At 53.8% G+C, this 25,812-nt stretch overlaps 1 protein-coding gene across 2 annotated transcripts in view; it reads left to right on the top strand.

Annotated features, from left to right (window-relative positions):
• The first annotated feature begins 8,140 nt into the window (after nt 1-8,140).
• LOC117677759 (leucine-rich repeat and fibronectin type III domain-containing protein 1) overlaps nt 8,141-25,812 on the top strand; it is a 34,691-nt gene continuing 17,019 nt past the window's right edge. The window contains exon 1 of one of the 2 annotated variants that reach the window (XM_034438192.3): nt 8,141-8,688. The gene's annotated coding sequence lies outside the window, so the exon portion shown is untranslated. The remainder of the gene's footprint in view (nt 8,689-25,812) is intronic. The other variant, XM_087876249.1, reaches the window with a different exon arrangement.

The following is a 25,812-nucleotide window of genomic DNA, read 5'->3' as shown; positions in this document are numbered from 1 at the left end:
GGGGGTTGTTTCATGCAAGGATGAGGGTTTTCCGAGTTGTGGGCGCCCGATCTAGAAATACATGCGTTGCTTGTCTACTGTGTTGGATTAAGAATGGGGGTTTGATGGTAACTTTTTGAAAAGTTGAGGACAAACCAGGGGTAGCTTCTTTTTCATTTCCTTTCAGGCTGGCCAACTGATTAAGTATTGCTCACGCTTGGCAACTTTCACTCCCAGCTGGCTGGGGAATTCTGGGAGTTGAAGTCCACCCTTCTTAAAGTTGCCAAGGTTGGGAACCACTGGACTAGACAGAGGGATCAGGTGTAGGATCAGACTCCCCCCCACTTGGGGTACCCCCAGTTCCCCCCAGTCCTAATGAATTTCCTTTGGCCAAGCTGGGCCCTATCACAGGCCTCTGAGGCTCAAGGCAGGGTTACCCCTTCCCCACTGCCTTAAGAGCCCCCAACCGGGCAATGCTTCAGAGCTCTCTCTCCCCCCACTGTTAGAGCTCTGTAAGAGGCTTAGTCCATGGCCCCCAACCCAGAAATAAAGAGAAATTTCCTGACAGTGAGAACAATTAATCAGTGGAACAACTTCCCTCCAGAAGCTGTGGGGGCTCCCTCACTGGAGGCTTTTAGGGAAGAGACTGGACAGCCATTGGTCTGGAATAGTGTAGACCAACGATGGCTAACCTTTTCCAGACCCAGTGCCCAAAGCCCAAACCCACAAAATGCAATGCTCGTGCGGCCGACCCACATGCACCCTGTGCATGTGGGTGCACTTCCGACATGATCCCCGCCCATGTGCATGCACATGCACCCCACATGCGCCCCGCCACCCATGCATGCGTGCGTGGGCCCCCACATGCACCCCACACCCTGCGCATGCATGCGCGGTGGGACGTATGCACCCCACATGTGCGGCAGAGACTCGAAGACCAGCTGGCCGGTGGGAGGTGCACACATGCATGGCGGAGCTGAGCTGGGATGACGGCTCGTGTGCCCACAGAGAGGGCACTGTGTGCCACCTCTGGCACACGCACTGTAGATTCACCATGGGTATAGCCTCTCCTTGAGCAGGGGGTTGGACTAGAAGACCTCCAAGGTCCCTTTTCAACTCTTGTTATTTGGTTAATATTTTTGGCTGAAAGGCAAGATTTGGGCTGCGAGGGCTCCAGCATCACGGATCCACGGGGTATCCCACCTCCCATCTCTGCTCTCCAGTTGGGCACCTCCCTTGCAGGTCTGGGTCCCAGGGGGAAAGAGTGGGTCAGAGATGGGGCTCTTCTTCCTGCCCAAGGGTGATCCACGGCCACAGGGCTACAGAACAAGGTGGAAACGTTTGCATCCATCATCTCCAGACAGCTTAAAGAAACCCGTCTAGCCCCACCAGAAATCTATTTAAATCGATGTTACTGCGAAATCAATATTATGGATAAGATGTAGGATGTTTTATAGAGCTGGGAACAGCTTGTAAGCTGCTTGTGAAGAAGGCAGCACGATGGGCCCTTGACCACGCGGGGGAATCCACAGGGGAGGGGGCGGGGAGGGTGGTCAGAAAAGTCAAGATGGAGGAATCCGAATGAAATCAAGGCTCTGCCTGTGTTTAGGCAGCTCTGATGACGTTACCTACTTTGGGTCCTGAAACGTCTGCAAGGAAACAAAGGAACTGGAGACCCTATAACTCTCCTGGCTGGGGAATTCTGGGAGTTGAAGTCCACATGTCTTAGAGTTGCCAAGATTGGGCGCTTGTGCCCTCTATCATTCCGGACAAACGGTCGTCTGTTCTTGACAACTGCCAGTGACGGAGTTGTGGGTCTGAGCTCCAGCTCTTGAGCTGTAAAACCGATTTTCATGGGCACCTGAGGGGCTGCCGAAACAGCTTTTAAAAGCAAAGTGCCAGCCGCACAGCCTCACAAATCAGACACTAATGGCTGGGCGAGGGAGGGAAGGAGAGTGGTGGGGGGGGAAACACGGCTTCCGACTGGCCTGTGTTGCAAACGCTGTTGCATCATTCATAAATCCTCCGTATTTAATGAGTCCTCTGCTGGAGCTGCGTTTGCCTTTTCCAGCAGAAGCAGCAGTCTGAGGAACGGGGGTTGGGGGGTGCATGTGGGGCTGGCAACCCAGCCGGTGGTCAGCTCCACACACCCCCAGGAGCACCCACGGAGCAGATTAAGAGCCCTGCAGTCACGGCAGCAGTGGTGCTGATGCAAGAGAGCTTTGCCAGCAGGCTGGGCTGCCCGGACATTGCGGGCATCCATGAGGCCAGGGGGACGTGCGCCATGATACTAGGAAGAATGGGGGGGCAGAGAGAGGGGGGCAGGGGCCCTTGCAGGAGACAGGCAGCTTTCTGGGCTCCGGATGTAGCTGGATAGCGCCTGACGGCTTGCTTTGCACACTGGAAAGATTCCTAAGTAACAGAATAAGAGAGTTGGAAGGGAGCTTGGGGGTCTTCTAGTCCAGCCCCCTACACAAACTGGAGACCCCACCCCATTTCAGACAAATTCTGAAAAGCCTCCAGTGATGAAGCACCCACAATTTCTGGAGGGGACTTGTCCCACTGATTAGTTAACATAATAAGAGAGTTGGAAGGGACCTTGGAGGTCTTCTAGTCCAACCCCTCCTCAGGCAGGAAACTCTGCTGCACTGATGGAGTTGCTCGATGGTGAGCTGAGAGGCTTATAAATTTAATAAATAAGTGAAATAATTAGAAATAAAATAGCTATCACGTGAGTTCTTGCTATAGAAAAGCAGGAGGGAATTTCTCTCCCCCCCACCCCCCTTCTCACTATTGACTCTCTCTTTGTTCTGCCCTTCTTCCACTGGGATACCCCCATTGCCATCCTAAAGAAGTTCAGGATCTCAGCTGGGTTTTGCCCAAGGCAGATGCTTCCTCCCCTCCTCTCCTCATTTGGCCTGGGCTGGGCTGGTAATGCTGCACAAACAGAGACCAGATGGGGCTGGGGAATTCCTCCCAGAGCTTCCCAGATGTGCTGGATGCCAGCTGCCAAAATGCCTGGCCAGCCTGCAAGACCGGAACCAGGCTGAGAAGACTCTGACCTCCACATGCCAGCAGCTGGGAAAAGGAGCAACAAAGCTGAAGGGGCTCTGGCTTTTATCAGGATCAGATCATTTCATTTATGTGTAAAATTTATAGGCCGTCTATCAAGGTAACTCTCAGCAGCTTAAACTCATCACTGATAAACACTTTTTTAAAAGTTCAAAAACCACTGAAGAACTGGCTGTGAAATCTTTGGCCCTCCTCTGCGAACAGGTGCCCGGCCTCTGCTCGAGCCCCTCCAGCCAAGGGGAGCATGCCCACCACCCCAAAAACAGGCCTGTATTGGGGGACTGTATGACCCACCCACCCCCCAGCCCTTGCAAGTCAGGTCCGAAGGCGCAGTCTGGCTTTGCGGCAGGAGATTTGGAGTCCCAAGAAGCTCATGGGCAGAAGGAGGGAGAGCGTGCCAGGCGACAGGAGCCCTCGCCCACCGTGGAAGGGCACCAGGGAAATCTTGGTGGGTCATTATCCCAGGCCGCTGAGCACGTGACCAGATTTTAAGGCAAAATGTTTGTGGAATGGTTCATTCTCGGGGGTCCATCGGCAGAAACAGGGCTTTCGGGAGAGGAAGAAGGGCTGCTGATGGCAGTTGAGACGGCTTCGTCTCCTGAACCGTAGACTTGTCTGGAGAGGATCTTCTCTCGGCCCCGCATTTTGGCTTCATTGGCCCAGCCCCTGTCGTTCCGAGGTAGGCTGTGCTTGCCCCTGGAGCCTCCATTCCGTGATTCTAACTGGAGATCTATGAACTGTCACATTCAGCAGCCTTTTAAGAGCTAGCAGCTTGAATGCAGGTGTCCATTCTGTCAAAGAGGACACACGGACACACACACACACACAGAGAGAGAGAAGTTGCCTTGATCCTTGTCTTCTCCTGTTCTTGCATTCAGCACCGCTGCTTCTCTCTCCCTGCAGGTGTCTTCCCTCTTAGATCAAATTTCCACAGGAGCTCAGGAGGTGCTCAGTGCTAAAGCCATCTCCTTCAAAAGGCAACGAGAAGGGATACTACCGCTTTACACCGTGCTGGCGAGGCCACATTCGGAACACTGCATCCAAATCTGGCCACCACAATACAAAAAGGATGTTGAGAGCCTGGAATGTTTGCGGAGAAGAACAATAAGGATGATTAGGGGACTGGAGGCTAAAACATACGAAGAACGGTTGCAGCAACTGGGTATGTCCAGCCTATCAAAGAGAAGGACTAGGGGGTGACATGGTACAGTAGCACTGTTCCAGTATTTGAGGGGCTGCCACGAAGAAGAGGGAGGGGGGGGCACCTATTCTCCAGAGCACCTGAAGGCAGGAGAAGCAGCAATGGATGGAAACTGATCAAGGAGAGGAGCTACCTGCAACTAAGGAGGAATTTCCTGACAGTGAGGACAATTAATCAGTTGAAAGGATTGTTGTTGTCTTTCTTGTGGGTGCTCCATCACTTGAGATTTTCAAGAAAAGATTGGGCAGCCATTTGACCAGAATGGTAGAGGGTCTCCTGCCTTGAGCAAAGGGGTTGGACTAGAAGACCTCTAAGGTCCCTTCCAGCCAGTGGTGAAATGTAAAATTTGTTACTACGGGTTCTGTGGGCATGGCTTGGTGGTGGTGGGTAATGTGACTGGGTGGGCATGGCCAACTTTTTTTTTTACTTTTGAAAGCATTTTTTCTACAACCTCTTGAGGTTGTAGAAAAAATGCTTTTAAAAGGCTCTGATGATCCCAGCTGAGCCGCGCAATCATCAGAGGCTTTTTTTTTTTTTTACTTTTAAAAGCATTTTTTTCGGCGGCTCAGCTGGGCATGGGGGGTGGGGGCAGGGATTTTTGCTACCGGTTCTCTGAACCACTCTCTGCCATCGCTACCGGATCAGGCAATCCAGTCGGAACCGGGAGCATTTCACCCCTGCTTCCTGCCCTAAAATTCGATGAAGGGCCTGTCTTCTGGAGCACCAGGAAAAGGATGGAAGGTTTGGGTGATGACACTCTCCCTGCATCTCCTTTGAGCAGGTGTCTCAGCACACCTGCAAATGCCTCTTGCTCATTTGCATGGAGGCCGGCCTGCAGGGTGGCCAGGTGAGGCCTTCTGCCTTTGCCCCATCCCCTGGGATGGGCATTTTCTGGGTGGGGCCCCCTGAGGACAGAGTGATCGCTAAGCATCGTCTTCTTGTTGCTTCAGGACCAGGGACAGCTCAAGGCCAGCCCTGCCTGGCTCTCTCTCTCCCCGTGCTTGTTCAGATTCTGGTTTCACTCTTGGGTTCCTCATCCCGTCCAATCGAAAGAGGCTTCTTGGCCTCATGGATGAGACCCCCGACCCCTCCCCTGCTTCTCTCTCTCTCCAGGTCTTTCGGCCTCCAGCTCCCATCCCTGCAACCCAGCACTGCAGAAGTCAAGAGAGCCGCTGGGATCCCTTGAGTCTGTCCTGCCCCCCGTTCCCTTCACACAACACACGTGGAAAAAGGGCAGGACTCTAACCACGTGACCCCGGCTGCTCTCGTGATTTTTCTTACTCCCCCTGTGGACACCCCTATTAATGCCGGCCTTCTTTATCCCTAGGAAGAGAGTTGTAAGGCTCAGTCATCTGGCACCTCTCCAGATGTCGCAAGCATGCCTCCTGGAGGATGCATCCAGAGGTGCAACAGGCAGCCCCCTTTCTGGACACTCCCTCGCGTTTCCTTCTCCTGGCTGGCCCAGGCAGCTTTCGGAGGGGTCTTTTTACCTTGAAACCCCCTCCAGTTTACAGTGACGCTCTGATTATAAACCTCACAGGCGCTTAACTGCAAGCTTTTGGAGTGAAATTGGTTGTAAACTGGCCTGCATTTGATAACTGGACCCCAGGACCTTGAAATGCTAACAGCAAAGAATTTGATTAAAGTTAAGAACTGGATTTTAAAAATTGATCAGTAAAATCAATAAAGTAAATAAAGACATTGTGGGAGGTTGCAAGCCTGATATCAGTTAAGCCAGGGGTGTCAAACCTTGGCATCTTTAGGACCTGTGGACTTCAACTCCCAGAATTCCCCAGCCGGCATGTTAAAATATAGTTTGAAAAAGGCAAGATGGGTTCACTTTTTTTTTACAATGTAGCTAAAAAGCCAGCTGAGCTTTGAAGATACCATCATGGCTGCAACCTCTGCAGACATCCCTGAGCATTAGTTAAGGAAAAGGGCCTCTTAGCAGGAGGAACTGACCGGCTGCAGGTCTAAATGTGATCTGCATGTTTGTTTAGGAGAATAAAAGAGCCCTAAGAATAAATGCAAAAAGTTGCCATCCTTTGCACTTTCTTTCCTGGCTTATGGAACTTTCGACACATGGAGGGAAATTCTCAGAGGTGAGATTGCAATTTGCCACCCTGCATAAAGCTACCCTCTCTGCCCCCCACCCTTAGACCCCAAGCTGGTCTCCAGCTATTCAGAAGCCTCTTTTGGGAGAGGACTGAGCACAGCGCCCCCTGGCGGCCCACAGGAGGCAGCCCTGTGCCCTTCACCTGTGCCCCTCTCCAAGCTGGTATGGCTCTGAGAGCTTTGACGGTTCTTCTCTTCCCAGAAACCTAAAGAGAGGATGGGCAGCTGGTCACAGGGGGGGGGCGGGAGAAGGTCCGAGCTCTGAAGAGGAAGCTCCCCCCACAGTTGAAACTCCCCCCCCTTGCCTGGGGAAGTGGCCACCCCCAAATGCATGCCAGAGAGCTGTGCTGATGGCCGAGCCTGCTGCCTAATTGCTCACTTCCCCATCCCATCGCATTATTCATCCCAATTATTCCTTTTCGCTTTATTTATTATGAAATTTATTTGCCGCCCATCTCTCATCCAACGATCCTGGGCGGCTTACATCATTAAAAAAATGAAAATCCTCAATTATAAATAACCCCAGCGAATAAAATCATTTATACAAGATGGCAAAGGGGGTGGGCAGAAGGTGGGATTAGATTTTAATGAGTCCACCACCTTCAGCATGGAAACTCCCCCACTGGGTCCCCAAGCCAAAGATTCCTTCGCTGTTCGGGTGGGTTTCTCCATGGGGCCAGGAGGCCTGAGCTGCTTTTCCAGGGGGTGCCTCTGCCCCCCCCCCAACTCCCTGGGCAGTTCAGAGGGGGAGCTGTTGCATTCTGCAGGATGCCTTTCCTCTGATGGAGCAGCTGCCCTGCCGCCCTGGGTGGAATTCCTCTAAGGCAGCTTCAAGTCCCTGTCCCTCCCCCTCCTCCCCAGCCGAGTCAGCAAGAGGGACTTCCACCAGCTTGGAGCCCCTCTGAGTCTGTCTTGGATTTATGGGCCGTCCAGAATGGAAGCATTGATCTTTGTCAGCTGCAACACATCATTTTGTAGCCTGCGTCCATATTTCTGGCCCTGTCAATAATTCTGCCTCAGACATGTTGCAATCCCTCCTGGGCTCTTCTGGGTGACAGGATCCTTTGGGGTGGCATCCTTTAAGCGGGCACCGCTCCTGGCCTGGTCCTGGCAGGTCTGCCTGGGGCAGATTGATGGGGTCGGGGCCGCCAGTGATCTGGAGAAGCGCTCAGGGGTTCGGTTGGCCCTGCAGCCTGACCCTCGGGCTGCTCAGCTCTTTGAAGTGGGTTTTGTCGCTGCGGGTGTGAAACATCTTTCAAAGGGAGGTTTTGTGGGTGACTGTGGCACAGGGGGAAACCTCTGGAGGACCCTATTGGGCCCAGAAGGAGGGGAACCAGGCCTCGGGGCTGAGCATCTTCCTGGCCCACCTGAAGGTGGAGGGACCCCCATCCTGTGGCACATCAGAGGCTCTCTGGGGAAGGTGCCCTCCAAAGCAGTTGGTTGCCAGAGGAACCCCAAGAATTTGGGGAAAGAGAGCCCCGCCTGGTCCAGCTGAAATGCTGGGGATGGGTCCCCAGGGTAGCTGAGCTGGGCTGCTCAAGGCCGGAGGGCAGCAAGCCAGGCTGAGGGTCTCCAGCCCCCCCTTTGCCCCTCGCTCCTCTTTCCACCTTCCCCCCTTGGCCAGGCTTCCTTGGGGGAGGGGTCTGCTCCCCCAGCTTCCCTCCCTATTGGTTGCGGGATAGTTCCCAGGACGGGGGGGGAGGGAGCCCTCCGGAATTTCAGCAGCTGGCCCGCCGCCTGCCGCCCCTCCCCCTCCCCTCCCCCGCTTCCCTCGGCCCGTTCCCCGCCCGGTGCAGCAGCTGCATCGCGAAAGCTTTGCCAGGGTGAGCGACCCACCGCCGCCTCCCCCGCCCCCTCCGCCATCTGCAGAAAAGGGGCCGGGCTCCCCCCTCCCCCCCCGCCCGCCGAAAAGGAAGGACTGGAGGCGAGGCGAGGCGGGCGCGGCGCTTCTGCAACCGGGCGCCCTCGCCGCTGCGCCCTGCCCGGCTCTCCAGCCCACCCCTGGGCGGCGCTTCCGCCGCGCTCCGCCTCTCCTCCCGCCGGCCCGGCCCGGCCCAGCCCAGCCCAGCCCGGGTTCTGCAGGGCTGCGAGGCGGCGCGGGCAGCGGCCCTTCCCGGAGCCCGAGCGCCCGGAGGCGGCGGCGGCCCCTTTCCGCCCGCGGGATGGCCGAGCCCAGCTGAGCCGCTGCCGGCCTCGCCTTTGTCTCCCCCGCCCATGGAGCCCGCGGGGCGCCGGCCCGGAGGGGAGCCCTGAGCCGCCGAGCGCCCCGCCCGGACCCCGCAGGATGCCGCCGCCCCTCGGCTGAGAGGAGCCGCTCCCAGGTGGGTCTCCGTCCGGCGGGCGGGGCGGGGGGGATGCGCAAAGGCGGCGCGGCGGGGCTGGCCGGGCGCCCCGGCTTCGTGCGGCTGGGCAGGTGGAGAAGCGGCCGCCCCCTCCCCCCCCCGATGCTGCTGGCACGGCTGAAGCGCCTCGCAGAACGCCCGGTGGCGGCCCCCCCCTTCCGAGCGGCCCGAGAGAGGCAGCCCCCCCCCCATGTTGCAAGAGCCCCGCCGCAGCCGAGGGCGCCGGAAAGAGACCCCCCCCCGCCGCTGGATGGGAGCAGCCCCGGCCTCGCCGCTGAGCCTTGGGCTGGAGGGAGCGGTTTGCCTGGGCCAGGAGACCCCCGCTGGGGAAATGGCCGGCCTCCCCCCATTCCGCCCCCCCACCCAGTTCAGTCCCCCCCCCCTTGTCTGGCTCTGCAGCTTCTCGCGTCCCTGCGGCTCCCGAGCAGAATTGCAGCGGGAAGGGATATGCTGGTCCTGCTCCCCCCCTCCCCCGCCTGCGCTCGCTCGCTCCTCTCTCTCTCCCTCCCTCTGCCCTCCGGGTGGATGCCCCAGGCTTTCGGAGAAGGGGGTCGCTTCTCTCGCCAAGACCTGACCCCCCTCCGGAAAGCCCCCCGCCCTGCGCCCTACTGACATTGGCACTGCCAAACGCCGGGCGGGCACAGCACACAAGGAGGCACGTCTGCAACGCCGCGTTTGCTTCCCCGCCTCCCCCCCCCCCCACACACACACACGCAGCCGGTGGAAAAAAGACACCAAATAGGCAGGCTATTAAGAGCCCCGCAGGCGGTTCGGGATCGGTCCGGAGACCTTCAATCGGATTTCTGCTGGTGGGCTGTGCTGGAAGGGGAAGGAAGGGGAAAGGAGGGGCCAGGGACACCCAGAGCCCCCGCTTGGTCTGGCCAGACCCCCCCCCCATCTCCCAGAATTCCCAGCGTAGTGAAAGGAGTTCTGAGCCTGCCACATCTGGAAAAGGGCAGGGCATCATAGCTGCTGGTTGGTTTGGAGGTGGGGGTGCTCTGTGCAGACCCGGCATCTCCATTCGGGTTAAGTGGATCCCTCCCTAAACAAAGGAGTGATGGTGGTTGCCTCCCATGGACCCGGCTGCAATCTTTTGCCTCCCAGGGGCACTCTGGGAGCTGCTGTGGTTTGCTCTTCTAAATTGTAGCTCTCCAGACCAGAGGTTTCAACCTCAGCAACTTTAAGATGGGTGGATTTCAACTCCCAGAATTCCCCTGCCGGCTCTCTCAAAGTTGTCCAGGTTAAAAAAACCTCAAATCCAGACCAGTTTTTCATCTGGAAGATTTGTGGGGAGGAATAAAATCCCACTCCTTTGGAGAGGCCCAGACCTACTGTAGCTATATTCAGATGTAGTAATAAACCAGGATTTTAAACCATCGTCTATAGACAGCCCACAATAGCCTGCAACACTCCAGACCCAAAGAAATTGCAATATGCATTTAACATAAAAGACTTTTTCCTTTCTATTTTCTTCTCGTTTTGCTTGTATGGTCTTCAGGGTGACGAGTGACAATGAAAGCCACTAGAAAGCTCATATAATAATTTGAAAGTGTTTTCATACCCCTGAGATAAAAAGAAAGTTGCCTCTTTTGCAAACACGGATGTAATAAAAGAAAGCGGCTATATTACATTCACGGAATTTACATAAGGGCATCCCTAAAGGGCTCCCGGCAGCAGAGAAGAGGGGGGGAGGAGGGAGGGAAGGAAGGAAGGAGGAAGAAGGAAAAGGGAAGGGAAGAAGGAAAAGGGAAGGGAGGAGAGGGGGAGAAGGAAGGAAAGGGGAAGAAGGGAGAAGGAAGGATGGAAGGGAGGGAGGGAGGAATGAGGGAGGAAAGGAAGGAGAAAGGGAAAGGAGGAAAAGGGGAGGAAGGGAAAGGAGGAAGGAAGGGAGGAGAGGGAGAGTAGGAAGGAAAGGAGAGGGAAAGGAGTGAGGGAGAGAAGGAAGGATGGAAGGAAGGAAGGAGGGAGGGAGGAAAGGAAAGAGGAAGGGAAAGGGAAAGGAGGAAAAGGGGGGAGGGAGAAGGAAAGGAAGGAAGGAAGATGATTTTCCTTCTGGTAGCAAAAGACCCATCAGCCTGATTTCCTGAGGCAGAGAGTTCCATAGGCAGGGCACTGCCAAGGCCTTTGCTTGTCTTGCCCCCCTGCCAGGCCAGCTAGTAAGACGAAAGGCCCCCTTGAACCCTGGCCTGGATAGACTCTTGATTCCAGGGTCCTGTCCTGGGGAGAGGGAGGCACGCCTAGTTTTCTTCACTCCTGCTTCTCCACGCTCCACAGCTCGTGTTGCACGCTTGAGTAACACAACGGGCTAGGCAGGGGCTGTTGTGCCCCCTTGTGGGTGCTGTCCTTGTGCAAGGTGTGGGGAGTGTCATCCATCAGCATCAGGTCAGGAAGAGAAATACAGACAGTCCCCAACTTACAACCATTTGTGTACTGACCATTCAAAGCGATAACCTCACTGAGAGAAGTGACAGGACCGGTTTTCACATTTTCCCACCGTGCGGCAGCCCCCTTGGTCACGTGATCAAAATCCGGAGACTTGGTGCATACTTAGGAGGGTTGCACTGTCCCTGAGTCCCGTCATGGCCATTGGTCACTTTCCCAGCCGGCTTCCAACAAGGAAAGTCAGTGGGGAAGCCGGATTCACTTAACAACCGTATCAATCATTTAACAGCTGTAGTGATTCTCTTAACAACTCTGGCAGAAAGGCCATAAAATGGGACAAAACTCACTTAACAATGACCTTTTTTTGCACAGCAGTGGAAATTTTGGGCACAGTTGTGGCGATAAGTTGAGGCCTTACCACTTGAGGGCCAGTCCACACTGTGGCCTTGGTCAGTTTGCTGAGAAGCTAATGGCCAGGATGCCTGTTGCATTTTTTCCTGGGCTGCAATGAAAAGGAGGCAGCTCCTAATGGTCCATGGAGTCCTTGGAGCTCTCTGAGCTGAGCTGTTTCCTTGCAGATGTTTCATGACCCAACTAGGGAACATCATCAGTGCTAGAAGGAAGAGGTTTGCGGAGAGGAGGAGCAGGAGGAGGACTGTGGGGTCCTTAGTGCGCTCTGAGTTGGTGATTTTCTTGCAGATGTTCTATGACCCAACTAGGGATGTTGCTCCTCCTGCTGGTGGCCTAACAGGTGCCTGGTGGGCTCTTTGCTTTCTCCGACCTCCAGATGGGTGGGGTGGGGGTGAATCTCTGAGCCCTGGGGAAGAGACCCAGAGATGAGCTGCTTCTACGCCTGATTGGGAGTGCTGCCGTCCGTCTGCCTGATAAGGGATCCCCTGCAGCAAATACATCAGTCCTCAATCTGCTTGTTCAGGAGCAACTGCTCTGCAAACCCAGGAGGAAGGGAGGCTGCCCCAAAGAGAGCCGGCTGGTCTTCCTGCAGGAAGTGGGGGGGGGGGGCAGGGGGGAGAGGTGAGGCCTGGGGGGAAAATGGCTACAACCCGGCTCTTCCCGCATCTGCTGGTCAAGTCCCAGCTTTTTGTGGCAGAATTGGGGCGGGCAGGTAGCTGCAGGAAGGCTCCGTCCATTATCTCCTCTCCATGGTTATTCTCTCCCCCCCCCACAGCCGCTACAGACGGTTCCGTAGGGAATTCTCTGCCAGCGTTTGGACAGGCGGCCCCGTCTTCCTTTCCACTTGAGCCCCCAATTCCCTTCCCTGTCGAGCGCAGGGAAGCAGTGGCAGCCAGGTGTGTCCAGGAGTGGAGCCCTGGGGGGGTTTTCTCTTGCAACCTCTTGTTGGCGTGGCCAGGGGATGCTTTGGGGGAAGGATGGGGGGGGGCGAGGGCCGTGTTGGGCATGAGGGCCGCGAGGGCTCGGTTGGACTGGCGCTTCCTCTGGGGAGAGAAGGGAGCAGGGTCCCCGTTGGAGACCTAGAGAGCCGTGGGGCCAAACGGAACCTCTTTGCACATTCCTGCCCAGCTTTGCTTCGTGGGTTGATGGAAATCTTTGTCCGCGTTTGATGTTTTTGGCTGGTTTTGGGGATCGCCTTGGCTTACAGCCCCTCGGAGGCATGAGATCAAAACCTCAGCGAGGCTGTTTAGGATCGCCAGCCGCACAGCTGGGGCTCTGAAGCTGCCAATCTGCTGTTGGTCTTCTGGTCTGCAGAAAAATCCCTGTGATGGGGGTTGACACCCCCCCCCCACTTCCCCAGAATTGTCACAAAGCTGGAGAGGCCTGGATGTCCCTGCCCAAAATGTAATATACCTTCTATTATTTAACCAAAGGCAGAAGGCTCTGCATGGACCCAGATTCTGGCAACCCTGAAACCTGGATTTGGGTTTGCACAGCCCTCACTCTGAACTAACAAAATACAGGCAGTCCTTGACTTACAACCGTTCATTTAGTGACCGTTCCAAGTTGCAATGACACTGAAAAAAGTAACTTATGACTGTTTTTCACAGTTACAACCTTTGAACATCTCCACAGTCTGGACACATATTTTGAGAAACGTTGGGCTCAAATGTCGTCATAAGTCGAGGACTACCCTGTAGAGCTGCTGGGCCTGTAAGGGACATGGTGGTTTGCTGACTTGTGTGACTGAGGTGTGCAACCTGCCAAGCCCTCCTTCCTCCTGATAAAACAGGTCTACTCAGCTGCAAAATCTGGAGCAGCCTCTTCTGAATCGTGTGACATTTTGTGATTTTATCAGGATCTATCCTTTTTTGAATTAACCTCCTGCAACGGCTGCCCAGAGTTGCTTTGAAATGAGATGGATGGCAAATAAATTTAATTAATCATGATGATGATGATGATGATGATGATGATGATGATGATAATAATAATTCCAGAGATTCCAGAGGTCCAGGAAAAGGACTCCGTTGTTCTTTCCAACCCACTTAAGGTGATTTCAGTAACAAACCTGAGATCCTAGGATGAGAATCGTGTCTATGTCTTAACAATAAGAGAACAACAGAGTAACAGAGTTGGAAGGGGCCTCGGGGCAGGAGGCCCTATACTGTTTCAGACAAGTGACTGTCCAGCCTCTTCTTGAAAACCTCCAGTGATGGAGTGCCCACAACTTCTGGTGGCAAGCTGTTCCACTGGTTAATTGTCCTCCTTGTTAGGAAGTTTCTCCTTAATTCCAGGTTGCTTCTCTCCTTGATTGGTTTAGACTCCAAAGACTGTTGGTCCAGGTGAAAAGCGGAACCTGTAAGTGGGGCGGCCCACTTCTCCCCAGAGAGGTGGCAGCTGTGTGCGCCCCCCATAACAATTTTAGGCCTGGCTGCCAGAAGCAGGAAGGGGCAGGCTGGGGTGGGGGGTTGAGTGCATTTTGCTATCCCGCGTGCGGCTGTTTCGTGCGTGTCTAAAATGGGTGCTGCTCTTTGGGGGAGAAAAATGGGGGGCATGTGAGGAGGAGATTAAAACAGAGCAGAGCTGCTATTCCTGATGTCCCGATGCGGATCCTGACCTGCGTGATGCGGGCGCGTCTCTGCCGGTGCCAAAGCAGCCGCGCTCGGCATTCTGCGCATCTGAGAGGTGCGGTTGGTGCTGGCACTGGGAAACTCAGGGCTTTGCCAAGGGGCAAGGGGAGGAGGAGCAGGGAGGAGGGCTGGACACAAGGCCCCTTCCAGGATTGGCTACTGCCCCTCCTTCCTCTCCCCCTCCCCAAATTGGAGAGCAGGTGGGAAACCCACATCAGAGGGCAGCTCCGAGGGTTGTTTTGCAGTCTGCCTAAGCAGCAATTAGTCCTTGACTTACAACCCAGTCGTCATGCCAGTCGTTATTGTGACCACGCCCAATTTCACAAGCTTTTCTGCCGTGGTCCTTAACTGGAGCCATTTGTTGCTGGAAACGGTGTGACCCCAAAAGTCAAGCTGGTCGCAAGGGGGAGAGAGGGATCAAAGGTCTACCTGGACGGGCGAGAGGCAGGACTTCGATGGCACATCACAACGGTCATCTCTGTTGGACCACATCCCGGTCTCACGGCCTGGGGGGGAGGGGGTCCTGCCAGCCCAGGACGGTGTCGGTGGGGCTGGGAAGCATGGTCCAGGCACTCCGGCAAAGAAGCGTCAGAGTAGGCTGAAGTGGGAGTGGGCTCGCCACAGCCCTCCCGCTGCCCTTTCTGGCCACCCTGCCCCCCTCCCCCATCTGCAGAGTGGGGCTTCCAGGGGTGGATGGAAGATTGGAGGTGGGCTTACTTGGCCCCTCCCTCCTCGGCTTCCCTGGTTCTGCCAGAAGCTGAGCTGAGGCCTCCAGGATGGGCATCATCCAGGGTGGCAGCCGGATGTCCAGGTTTGCCACTCTGGAGCTGTTAGAGGGGATTCTGCCTGGCAGCTCTTCGGCTTTCCACATATCCGTCCTGCAGGTCTCTCTCTCGTCTTTTGGCCTTAAAGTTGGGGTTGGACCCAAATGCAATTAATTCTCTGGGCTTTAAGAGCGAGAGGCCTGGTTAAAAAGTAGGCCACTTTCCCTTCCCACCACTCCCTACTAGGAAGAGGATCAGCTCGCTTTCTTTACAAACATGAAATCTCTTCAGTTCCCAGACACAGGCCACATTTTCTGCTATTAAATGTGATTTGATATCCCCTGGGCATGACAGAGCCACAGACCAGCCTGCCTGACCTCCTGGGCAGGGAAATTTCCTTCCTTCCTTCCTTCCTTCCTTCCTTCCTTCCTTCCTTCCTTCCTTCCTTCCTTCCTTCCTTTCTCTTTCTCTTTTTCCTTCCTCTTTTCTTCCTCCTTCCCTCCCTCCCTCCCTCCCTCCCTCCCTCTTCCTTCCTTCCTTCCTTCCTTCCTTCCTTCCTTCCTTCCTTCCTTCCTTCCTTCCTTCCTTCCTTTTCTCACTATTCTCCCTCCTATTCCCTCCTCATCTCCCTTCCCCTTTCTCTTTTCCCTCCCTCCCTCCCTGAGCAGAGTCTTTGAAGAGCAGCTCACCCCCTCCCTGGACCCACCGGCTGTCCTGCCATTGCAGGTGATTCTTGAGGAGGCCAGCCTGGCACAGCTTTGCAGCCCCTCCCCTGATGGGGGCCTTGCGAAGCAGAGCAGAGCCAACAAAAGCCCCCTCCCCCACCTTTGCCTTGCAGAGGGGCTCTGCTCCCCTCTGGCCTCTTCCTCTGCCCCCTCCCTGCTCTCCCCCATCCTGTGACTGAGGGGAGGGGAAGGCCTCCAGCTGGGATGCAGCCCTGGGGAAGGAGGGGCTTCTTCTCTGACCCCTCCCCCAAAGACAGGGGTTCCACAGTCCGTGGATCTTGCCTTCCCTTCCGGGGCTGCTTGCCTTCCAGGCCCCTTCCTGGTTTTTGCGTGGCTTGCACAAGGGGGCGTCCAGACAAATGTAAGCCGCAGTTGTGTAAGGTGTGCAAGTGAACAAAGAGGCTGCTTACTGGCACCTCTTCCCAGGAACCTTGGAGCATTTGAGTGGCAGATTCTCCTTCCTGGGTCTTCCTGGTGCCCTGCGGGGATGGTGAGCCCTGGAAAGCCCCAGCTGCTTGTGGTTGGGGGGCTGCAGAGGCTGAGGTGGTGTGGGGGTTGCCTCTATGTTCCTCCCCCTGTGCACACACACACACACACACACACACGGACCCACACACACCTCCAGCCACCGAGAGCAAAGGCCGGGGGGGGGGCTGGCAGAGGCTCCTCAGAGCAAAGCGAGGCCTTGGAGCGGCAGCCGCAGCTGAGCTGCCCAGGCAGACATAAATCAGGGCTGGAGACAAACTCCTCGCAAAGAGTCCGCCTGGCTCTCCTCGGAGCCCCCTGTAGCTCTGCAGGGCCCCTTGGGGGGGGCGTCTCCAGACATGCAGATGTGAGGATAAGTGCAGATGTTACGTCAAGGCCCGGAGGAGAGTCTGCCTTGCTCGGTAGCCCCAGGATCGGGCTGAGGAGGCCGAGAAAACCTGGGGGGGAACCAAAGGTGCCTTTCCAAAACCAGATTTTCTTTGTTTCTCCTTGAAGACGTTTCGCTCCTCATCCAAGAAGCTTCTTCAGTGCTGACTGAATGGAGGAGGATGGAAGGATTTGTATTTCTTGCAGTCATCTGGTCGTTAGTATTCTCTCTGAGAGTTGTTGAGGCCACTTGGAGGCTTATCTCTGCCCTCGGGGTCACTTGAATATTGCCATAGACATTTGGGGGTTTGGGGGCAGAACTGGGCCACTCAGACTGCAGGGTGGGAATCTGTATTTCTGAATCCTGCGTTATTGCATGAGGTGAACCGAGAAGAAAAGGAGGGGAATTCATGCAACCTATGTAATAAGTTCTCTTGGGCATGACGTTCTTGTTTCGGAAGTGACTGGCAGGGGTGACTTACAGCAAGAATGGTCCAACGGAAGAGAATATTTGCAGCTCAGGGTTGAAAATGCGGGGTCCTTGGTGCTCTCTGAGCTTGGTGGTTTTTTTGCAGACCTTTTACTACCCAACTATGTAACCTCATCAGTGCTAGAAGGGCGCGGAGGGGTTGCAAAGGATAAGGGGCAGGAGAAGTAGGAGGAGCCATGCTGGCTGGGGAATTCTGGGAGTTGAAGTCCACAGATCTTAGAGTTGCCAAGGTTGGACCACAAGTCTTTCTCTCCTGTCCCAGATGTGGGTTACCCTGATCTACAGGGCTCCCCAAGTGCAAATTGATCTTTTTTTTAATCCACCAAGCTTTGCCTGGCAGTTTCCAGATGTGTGTGGGAGTCTAACCCAACCTTTCCAGGATGGGCACCTTGCCAGCTGGCTGGCCTGCTGCAACTCCTCCCCCCACCCAAATATCTGGAAGGCCCCAGGTTGGCAAACATCTGTTTCTTTAAGCGGGAGAGGCATGAAAGGAAGAAGCTGAGTCGGGGGCCTTGGGTTGAAAGCATATTTTCGTTGCCTCTGCTCTTATCAGTTGCTTCCTAAAGAATTCCATTTGATTTTCTCCTCAGTAGGTTTTAAACAGGTATGTTGGCAAAGAGACCCTGGGCGCTTTGGATATTTGGCATTCCTGCTTATTCCCAGCTCAGTTTGCTGCGTTTTAGTTAGATTCTGAAAGTCTTTTCTAGGGTGAGGAAGGGGCACATTAACAGATGAAGTATGTTGATAAGTGTGTAAATAAATATATTTGTAAATACCAGGTAGCTATCTATCTGTGTGTTTAAAGAACAGATACACACACACACACATTCATCATTTAGCTATAATGCACAAAAGTTGGTTTTGTGCAGACGTGAGGCAGTTATTTATCAATGAGTTTTACTTCCCCAGTGAAGAATAAAACCTTCCTAGTTTCCACCCCTTTGTTTTCCTTTCTGCTTCTGTAATTTTGCACATCTCTTCAGCTGCCCTTGCTTTATCCTCTGTACAAATGCTAACTTTAGGGCTTGTGTATAATTATTTATTTCTATTTATCAAATTTATTTGCTGCCCACCTTGCCGTAAGACTATATTTGTCTAACTGAAAAATCACAAGAAGCTTTTGCTAAAATCGGGTTTTACATTTTGTAAGAGGGATTCTGGACCACGAGTAGTGCTGAGTTCCAGCCTTCACTCTGTCCGAGACTGACGATACCAGCCTACCTCGTAGGGCTGTCCTGAAGATAGGTTGATAGGGTCACGCTATCCTCCGGAGCACCTGAAGGCAGGACAAGAAGCAACAGATGGAAATGAATCAAGGAAAGAAGCAACCTGGAACTAAGGACAGTGAGAACAATTAACCAGTGGAACTACTTGCCTCCAGAAGTTCTGGGTACTCCAAGGAGTGCTTTTAAGAAGAGATTGGGCCACCGTGTCTGAAATGGTATAGAGTCTCCTGCCTGAGCTGGGGGTTGGACTAGAAGACCTCCAAGGTCCCTTCGAGCCCTGTTATTCTGTTAATAGCTAGGAAGCCCTTCAGTTGCTCCGTGAACTCAATATGCTCCTATTTAGCATCCTCTCCAATGTTGTTGTTTCCATTCCCTCTCTGGCATCTTGTACGGATAAAGACCAGCTGACTGGCTGCTTCTTTCTGCTAGGCCCCCAGTTTTAAATCCTTCTTAAAATTGGATTTCTGCCTGTTTCTGAGCATTAATCTACTCTCCGCCCCCTGCAAAAAAAGGCAAGAATAAATAGCGGATGATGAGAATAGAAGGGTTGCCTTAAGGATGATGGGGGGAGGAGGGGGGGCTCTTTGAGTAATGTTTTTAGTAACTAGGAGACCCTTTGATTAATGCTTCGAGTCCTTTGAAGCAAGGAGAGAAGTTCTCCAGGAGGAATGGGGAGGCTGATAAGAACCGGTTCCCACTTGCTCAAGACTGAAAAAGGCTGTATGAAAATTTGAACTAGTACCAGCTCAGTTGAGTCCAAAATTTCTATTGCTCAATGAGACAAGGGAATTTTGCCTCATGTTATGACCCTCCTGGCCACCGTTAAGTGAGTCACTGCAATGGTTAAATTACTGACAAAGTTCTTAAGTGAATCTGGATTCCCCCATTGACTTTGCTTGTCAGAAGGTTGCAAAAGGGACCATGTGACCTTGGACCAGAGGGGGGTCTCAGCAGGTTCTGACCAGTTCTGGAGAACCAGCAGTAAAAATTCTGACCGCCCCCATCTATTCTCTGCCTCCCAAGCCCCGGAAATGGGGATTTTGCAGTATCCTTCCCCTGCCACGCCCACCAAGCCATGCCCACAGAACCGGTAGAGAAAAATGTGAAACCGCCACTGCCTTGGACGTTGCGACCGTCATAAGTCAGTTGCCAAGCCTCTGAATGTTGATCACGTGATCATGGGGAGGCTGCAACAGACATAAGTGTGAAAACCGGTCATAAGTCACTATTTTCGTTGTAACTTTGAACGGTCACTCAACAGAACCGCTTTAAGTCAAGGACTATAGACCGTAATTATAATGTAAAAAAAACCAGGCCTCCTGAATAGTTGGAGTCCAGCCCTAAAATCACCAATTTTATGAATGAGAGAAAAATCACTTTTCAATTCAATTCGAGCATTTGGGGCTTAGATAGCATGTTTTGCGCAAGGGCCGATGTGATCTTGTTAATGCATCATCTGGAGAATATTACGGGATGCTACGAAGTGTAACCTGTGATGCGGATTGCGTCGGCAGTTGGTCAAATCGTGTCAACCAAGTCTAATACCCCAATAATATCAAGCTGGCTGGGGAATTCTGGGAGTTGAAGTCCAGACCTCTTACAGTTACTAAAACTGAAAAATACTGCTCTAAGTATTAAGCTCCCGTCCCTAGGAGGGCTACCCCCTCCATCACCGTGATTTCAGCAGGACACTGACCACATGCTCTTTTCCAGCAAGACCCCCACCCCCAGAGTTCTCCCTGCTCTGCAGCACAGCAACATGGGATCATGAACACCTGCCTGGAGGGAATCCTTACACTTGGTAGGCAATAACCTTGCCTTCACCACCCCTCCTTCGCCATTCCCCAGGGGGGAACAGAGAAGGGAAGAGCAGAGACCATGCATCAGAGGGCTGCCAGTCTTGGGTGGGTGGGTGGGGTACCTTTTTTTTTTTAAAAAAATTTGATTTATATGCCGCCCTTCTCCGGAGACTCAGGGCGGCTTACAATGTGCTCAGCAATAGCCTTCATCCTTTTGTATATTTATACAAAGTCAGCTTATTGCCCCCACAATCTGGGTCCTCAATTTACATACCTTAGAAAGGATGGAAGGCTGAGTCAACCTTGAGCCTTGGCGAGATTCGAACCTGCAGTAATTGCAGGCAGCTGGTCTTAATAACCAGCTTAATAACAGGGTGCCTTAGACCACTGTACTACCAAGGCTCTTAAACCTTTTGCCCCAGGTTTCGGGGCTGCCAGCTCAAATTGGATTACCATAGCCTTTGATCAATGAATTCATTAATTGCAGGTCAAAGGATGTGGTTTTAAAAGAGTGGCTGGAAAAGAAGACCCCCCCCCTCCCCAGCAGTACGGAGGATGTTGTATTTGGGGTGGGCACGACTGAGAATTATTAGGGACAGGTTGCAAATAGGATGAAATAATCATGAAATGATTATTAAAGGCAATCAGCCAGTCACAGATCATGGATGTGCACTAATTAGGAGGATTCAGTGGCCTCCAGTTTTTCTCTTTTCTGTTGTCCCCCCCCCAAAGCTGTGCTGAGGACCCCGAATGCAGCCCCCAAGGAAAGACCCCTTCTGCAAGGCCCAAAATCCTGGGGATGGAGAGCCAAGGTCGTTTGGCATCTGTTTACTGCATCATGAATTTGACTCAGGCGCGTGACAAAGCAGCCAGCCGGCTCCTTCCCACCACCTCGGAGGAGGAGGAGAACGTACCCTCCGCGTGCCTGCGTGGTCTCTTCCCGAGGTTGCCCACCTGCCCGGGTTGTGTGATTGTCAACAAGAAGCAAAGGAAAGGTCTCCAAGGGGGGGGGTTCCTCTCTTGCAGGGCTCCAGTGTCTTTGCCCCACCCATGGGCTGAGCCAAGGAGGGCCTGTGGTCTTGAGGACGTAGAATGGGCACAGCTGGCATTTGCATTTGCATTTGCCTTCAGAGGAAGGGCTCTCCTTGGGCTTCCCTCTCTTCTTCCCTCTCCCTCCCTCCCTCTCTCTCTCCCACTCTCTCCTTCTTCCTCCCTCTTTCACTCCTTTCCTCTCCCTCCCTTCCTTCTCTTCCTCTCTCTCCCTCTCCTCCCTCCTTCTCTTTCTCTGTCCCTTCCTCTCCTCCTTTTCCCTCTTTCCCTCTTTCCCTCTCTCCTTTCCCCTGCCTCCTTCCCTCCCTCTCTCTGATGTGGGTCGCCTTCAGGTGTAATCTGGATGAGCCTGGTTTTCTTATGGTGCAGGATGCACAGCAAGGCCTGGGACTGGGAAACAGATTTGCCGAAGACGACGCCCTGCAGATTTCAACTTTCAATTTCACACACACACACACACACACACACACACACACACACACACACACACACGAGTGGTTGCAGATTTCCACTTCTCTGTCCCCCCCTCCCCCCCCAGTCTTCTGTCTGTCTGTTCTGCGAAGAGGTTAGAAGCTGGAAGGCAGCGCTGTAATTACCTCTAACAGGAAAATAGCCGGTCTCGGCGCTAATGTCAGCTCTCCGCCGGTTGTTCTTGGAGAGGGATCGTCCGCAGGGGCAGTGGAAGGCCAAGAGGGTGGCTGGGCCCTTCGTGCCCCTTGTTCCAGTCAGTGACCCCCCCAAGGAGCCCCCCCTTCTCTCTCTGACGAGCTCTCCCCCAGCTAAGTCCAGCACTGGCTTTCCAGATCAGACCTGGAGGCAAAATCTTTGGGCGCTTGTGAGATTTTCAGGAGCTGCTTGGACTAAATGGGTTAGGGGGTCATTTTTAATTCTCTGCTTCTCCCATATGGATGGTGGGGAAAGACTTTTATTCACCATTTTCGTCTAGGGCAGGAGACCTCGTGGCACAACAAAACCAAGGGGTACCATCCCTTCGCAGCTCTGGCTCATCTCTGCTCCCTGTGTAGGTTCTTTCCCGTGGATGGAATGAGAGTCTGGGGTCCTTCATCTGGCTGAGTGACCCCGTCCTCTCCCCAACCTGAGACCAATCGGAGCCCCCAACTCAAATTCCCAACCGGGAGGGCTTTAGAAACGGCCAATCCTGGATCCTCAAGGTCAGCTTCCTGTCCTCAGGGTGCTTCCAAACTCGGCCGGATCGACCTCGCAGGGTTGTTGTGAGGAGGGAAATGAGCAGGGAGGACAAAGATCGTTTGGGCCAGCTGCCTCCCTGCAGAGAGGAAGGAAGCCAAGGCATGGGGGGGGGGTTTGATGTAATAAGCGCCCACCGAGAACGATGCCTACTCTGAGCCTGGGGAAGGGTCCGTGGAGAATCAACCCTGCTAGCTGTCTCCGTGAGAACAGGCTTGCAAAGGGCTTTTCCATTATCCTGTTGGCCGCAAGGAAGAGGAGGGTCTCAGGAGGGGGCTTCCCAGCTGCTGGGCTTGCAAACCAAGCTAGCATTGGAAAAGAGGCCCCAGCATTGTAAGGGGTCATTCCTGAGATTGTGGGATTGTCTTATTGAGACGGTCCCTGCATTGTGTGCCTCTTAAAATGGTGGCCGGCTGGGGAATTCTGGGAGCTTCACCTTTGGTAGCATGCTGGCTTATAACAAATGCTTGTGCTCTGGAATATTCTGCCCCTCCCCTTTAATGTTTAGCCTTTTAACGGCCCTCTTTTTTTATGCCACTCACCTTTATTATTATTATTTTGTAAATAATTCAAGCCGGCAAATACACACAATGCTGCTTCCTCCTCCTATTTCCCCCAGAACAACCACCCTGCAAGTGGGCCCAAGGTCACCCAGTCAGTTTTCATGCCTAAGGCAGGACTAGAACTCACGGCCACCTGGCTTCTAATCTGGTGCCCGAACTGGCCTGCTTCCTTAAGGAATTAATGTTGTTATTAATGCAGCTACAAAGTGGGATACTGTATCCAGTTTTATGAGCTTGTGTTAATTGTTACTTTTGATTCAACTATTGATTAGCAACCTTTGATTAGGCAATTATTGGCTGTTATGTCTGTTTCACAGGATGAGACGGAAAAAGCTGGGCTGCTTTCATCTTCCAAAGGCAGGGACAAGTTTCAAAACCCATCGCTACTGGTTCGCGTGTGGGCACTCTCGCGCGCGTGCGATGCTTCTGTGCATGTGCAGAAGTGTTTGGGTGGGTGGGCGGAGCCTCCTGCCGCTGCCGCTACCAGTTCGCCCGATCCGGGGGTGAACCGGTAGCAAACCCCCCCCCCCCCCCCGTCCAAGGGTGGAGAGAGCTGCAGAGCCCCCCGTGGGCAGCAAAGGCACCCAAGCTGCCTCCAGACAACCAATGCAGGCTTGGTCTCCCTCCAAGGGCCACACTGGGGTCTTGACTGGGCAATATTTCGTGCCCCCTCGGAAGGGATCGGGGGGGGCTTCTGGCCTCCGGCTTTGGATCCGTCTTCCCTCAGGCGTGAGACCCCGGAGGGGATCTGAGTCTGGCTGATAAGCCGGCACAGAGGTGTCTCTTCTGCCAACGTCTCAGGGCTGGCATGGAAGTGGCCGTCCCCGGCCAGACAGGCGGGCAGCGAGATAGCCTTCCTTCGCTCGCTCGCCCGACCGCCCGGCTGCAGCTGAAGGGCAGGAGGCAGGGCTTGGAGCAGGCCATAAATCTGAGCAGCCGGTGGTCAAGATAAGGCAGCCGGCAGAGAAGAGCCCGGCAGAGGAAGTGGACTGTGGCACCCCTGGCCAGAGATCCTGGCTTGCAACAGAGAAGGGGCTTCCGGGAGAGGCAGCCCTGAAAAAGGAAGACAGGTGCTTACAACCACCATTGAGCCCCAAATTTCCATCAGTAAGAGCGACATTTTTTAAAGTGAGATTAGCCCCATTTTACAACCTTTCCAGCCACAGTTGTTGGGAATGGCTGCAGCTGTTAAATTGGTAAAGTGGTCGTTAAGTGAAGCTGGCTTCCCTGTTGACTTTGCTCGTCCGAAGGTCGCAAACGGGATCACGTGACCCCGGGACACTGTGACCGTCATAAATGGGAGTCAGTTTCCAAGCCTCTGAATTTTGGCCTCCTGACCACCGGGTGCTGCAAAGGTCATAAAGGTGAAAAACGGCCATAAGTCCATTTCTTCAGTGCTGTTGTAATTTTGAATGGTCCTTAAATGAATTGTTGTAAGTCAAGGATTCCCTGTACAGTAGCCGAGGTCGTCCTCAGCAAATGAACAGAATGAAGCCCTAATTTTTCCTTGCTAAGCAAGCTGTCCTCCACTTAGAATAGTTCACTTAGTGACCATTCAAAGTTACAACGGCACCGAAAAAACTTGGGAACATTTTCCACACTTCTGACGGCTGCAGCATCCCCAGGGTCAGGCGATCAGAATTTGACTCGTACTTATGACGATTGCGATGTCCCAGGGTCATGTAATCCCCTTTTGTGACCACCTGATAAGCAAAGTCAATGGGGAAGGCAGACTCACTTAAAGACCGGGTGATTGATTTAATAACTGCCGTGATTCACTTGACGTGTGGCAAGAAAGGTCGTAAAATGGTGCAAACCTCGCTTAACAACTGTTTCACTTATTTTGGGCTCAATTGTGGTCGCAAGTCGAGGACTACCTGTATGTACACACAGCATCTTGTCTTACCAAGGTTGGCAGGCGGTGGTTGCAGTGGGGCCATCCCTGCTGTTTTCAAGCCAACCACCAAACTCGGAGAGCACCGCCGTTCAACCAGAGTTGCATCGATTCTCTCCTCTTGGCCCCCTTTCCAGTCTCCAAACTGGCCCTGGATGCCAAACACCTGCCACAATCCGAGGCTGGCGGTGTGCTTGGCATTACCAGAGGTGGGGATCCTCCGATTATGCCCAGGAATCCGTTGGCATCTTGCGTAGCTCATGACCCTCAGCTGCGTCTTCGGAGGCCTCGGAGGTGGCGCCGCTGGACTCGGCTGCTTCACACCTGCACTTTCATCCCTGGCGGCATTTGCGGGTTTGACATGCTCCATCGCACAACGGAGCACGGTGGCTTTTCGGTGGGCCTGGGAAGCCGAGTGCCAGGGCCGCCTCTGCTTGGGACCGGCCTTCCCCCAGCCTCTCCCTCCACAGCTGCTGCGCCCAGACAGCTCGCGATGTGCTGGATGGGCCTGCCAGACACCCGCATGATCACGGCATGTTCCCTGGCTGCACGCCTGCAGGAGCAGGAGCCGCAGCAGCAGCAGAAGCCGCCACAGTCTTGCAGCCGTGAGCGGAGCTGCGGATCGATAGCGCACTCGTCGCTGGTTGAGCTGCCATCGAGACGGTGGGGCAGGCAGCAAAAGGGGAGAGCGGGCGGGGGGGCAGGCAGGAAACTGCGTCTTTTTCTGCACAGTACAGGCACCCAACATTTCATTTAGTGACCGTTCAAAGTTGCAACAGCCCCCTCCTCGGACCCTCCTCTTCCTTGTGGCCAACAGATGCAATTAAAAAAATACTAGATTGTGCAGATCATGAAAGATAAAAGATAAAGAAGATACGGAATATTTTCAAACATGGGACTTGTTTTATCAGTGGTTGGACAATAGAAGTAGAAATTAGAAACTGGAAAAATACTATTATATATGCATTAAAAGATAGTGACTTATGACCGTTTTCAACACTTACGACCGTTGCAACGTCCCCACGGTCACGTGGCCAGAATTCGGATGCTTGGCAACTGATTCCTATTTATGACGGTCGTAGTGTCCCAGGGACATGGGGTCCCCTTTTGT

Source organism: Pantherophis guttatus, chromosome 10 (assembly GCF_059756535.1).
Source record: "Pantherophis guttatus breed Tessera chromosome 10, ASM5975653v1, whole genome shotgun sequence".
In the NCBI taxonomy this organism is placed as follows: Eukaryota; Metazoa; Chordata; class Lepidosauria; order Squamata; family Colubridae; genus Pantherophis; species Pantherophis guttatus.
The sequence above is the reverse complement of the archived record's forward strand: the minus strand, read 5'-3'. Positions and strand labels throughout refer to the sequence as shown.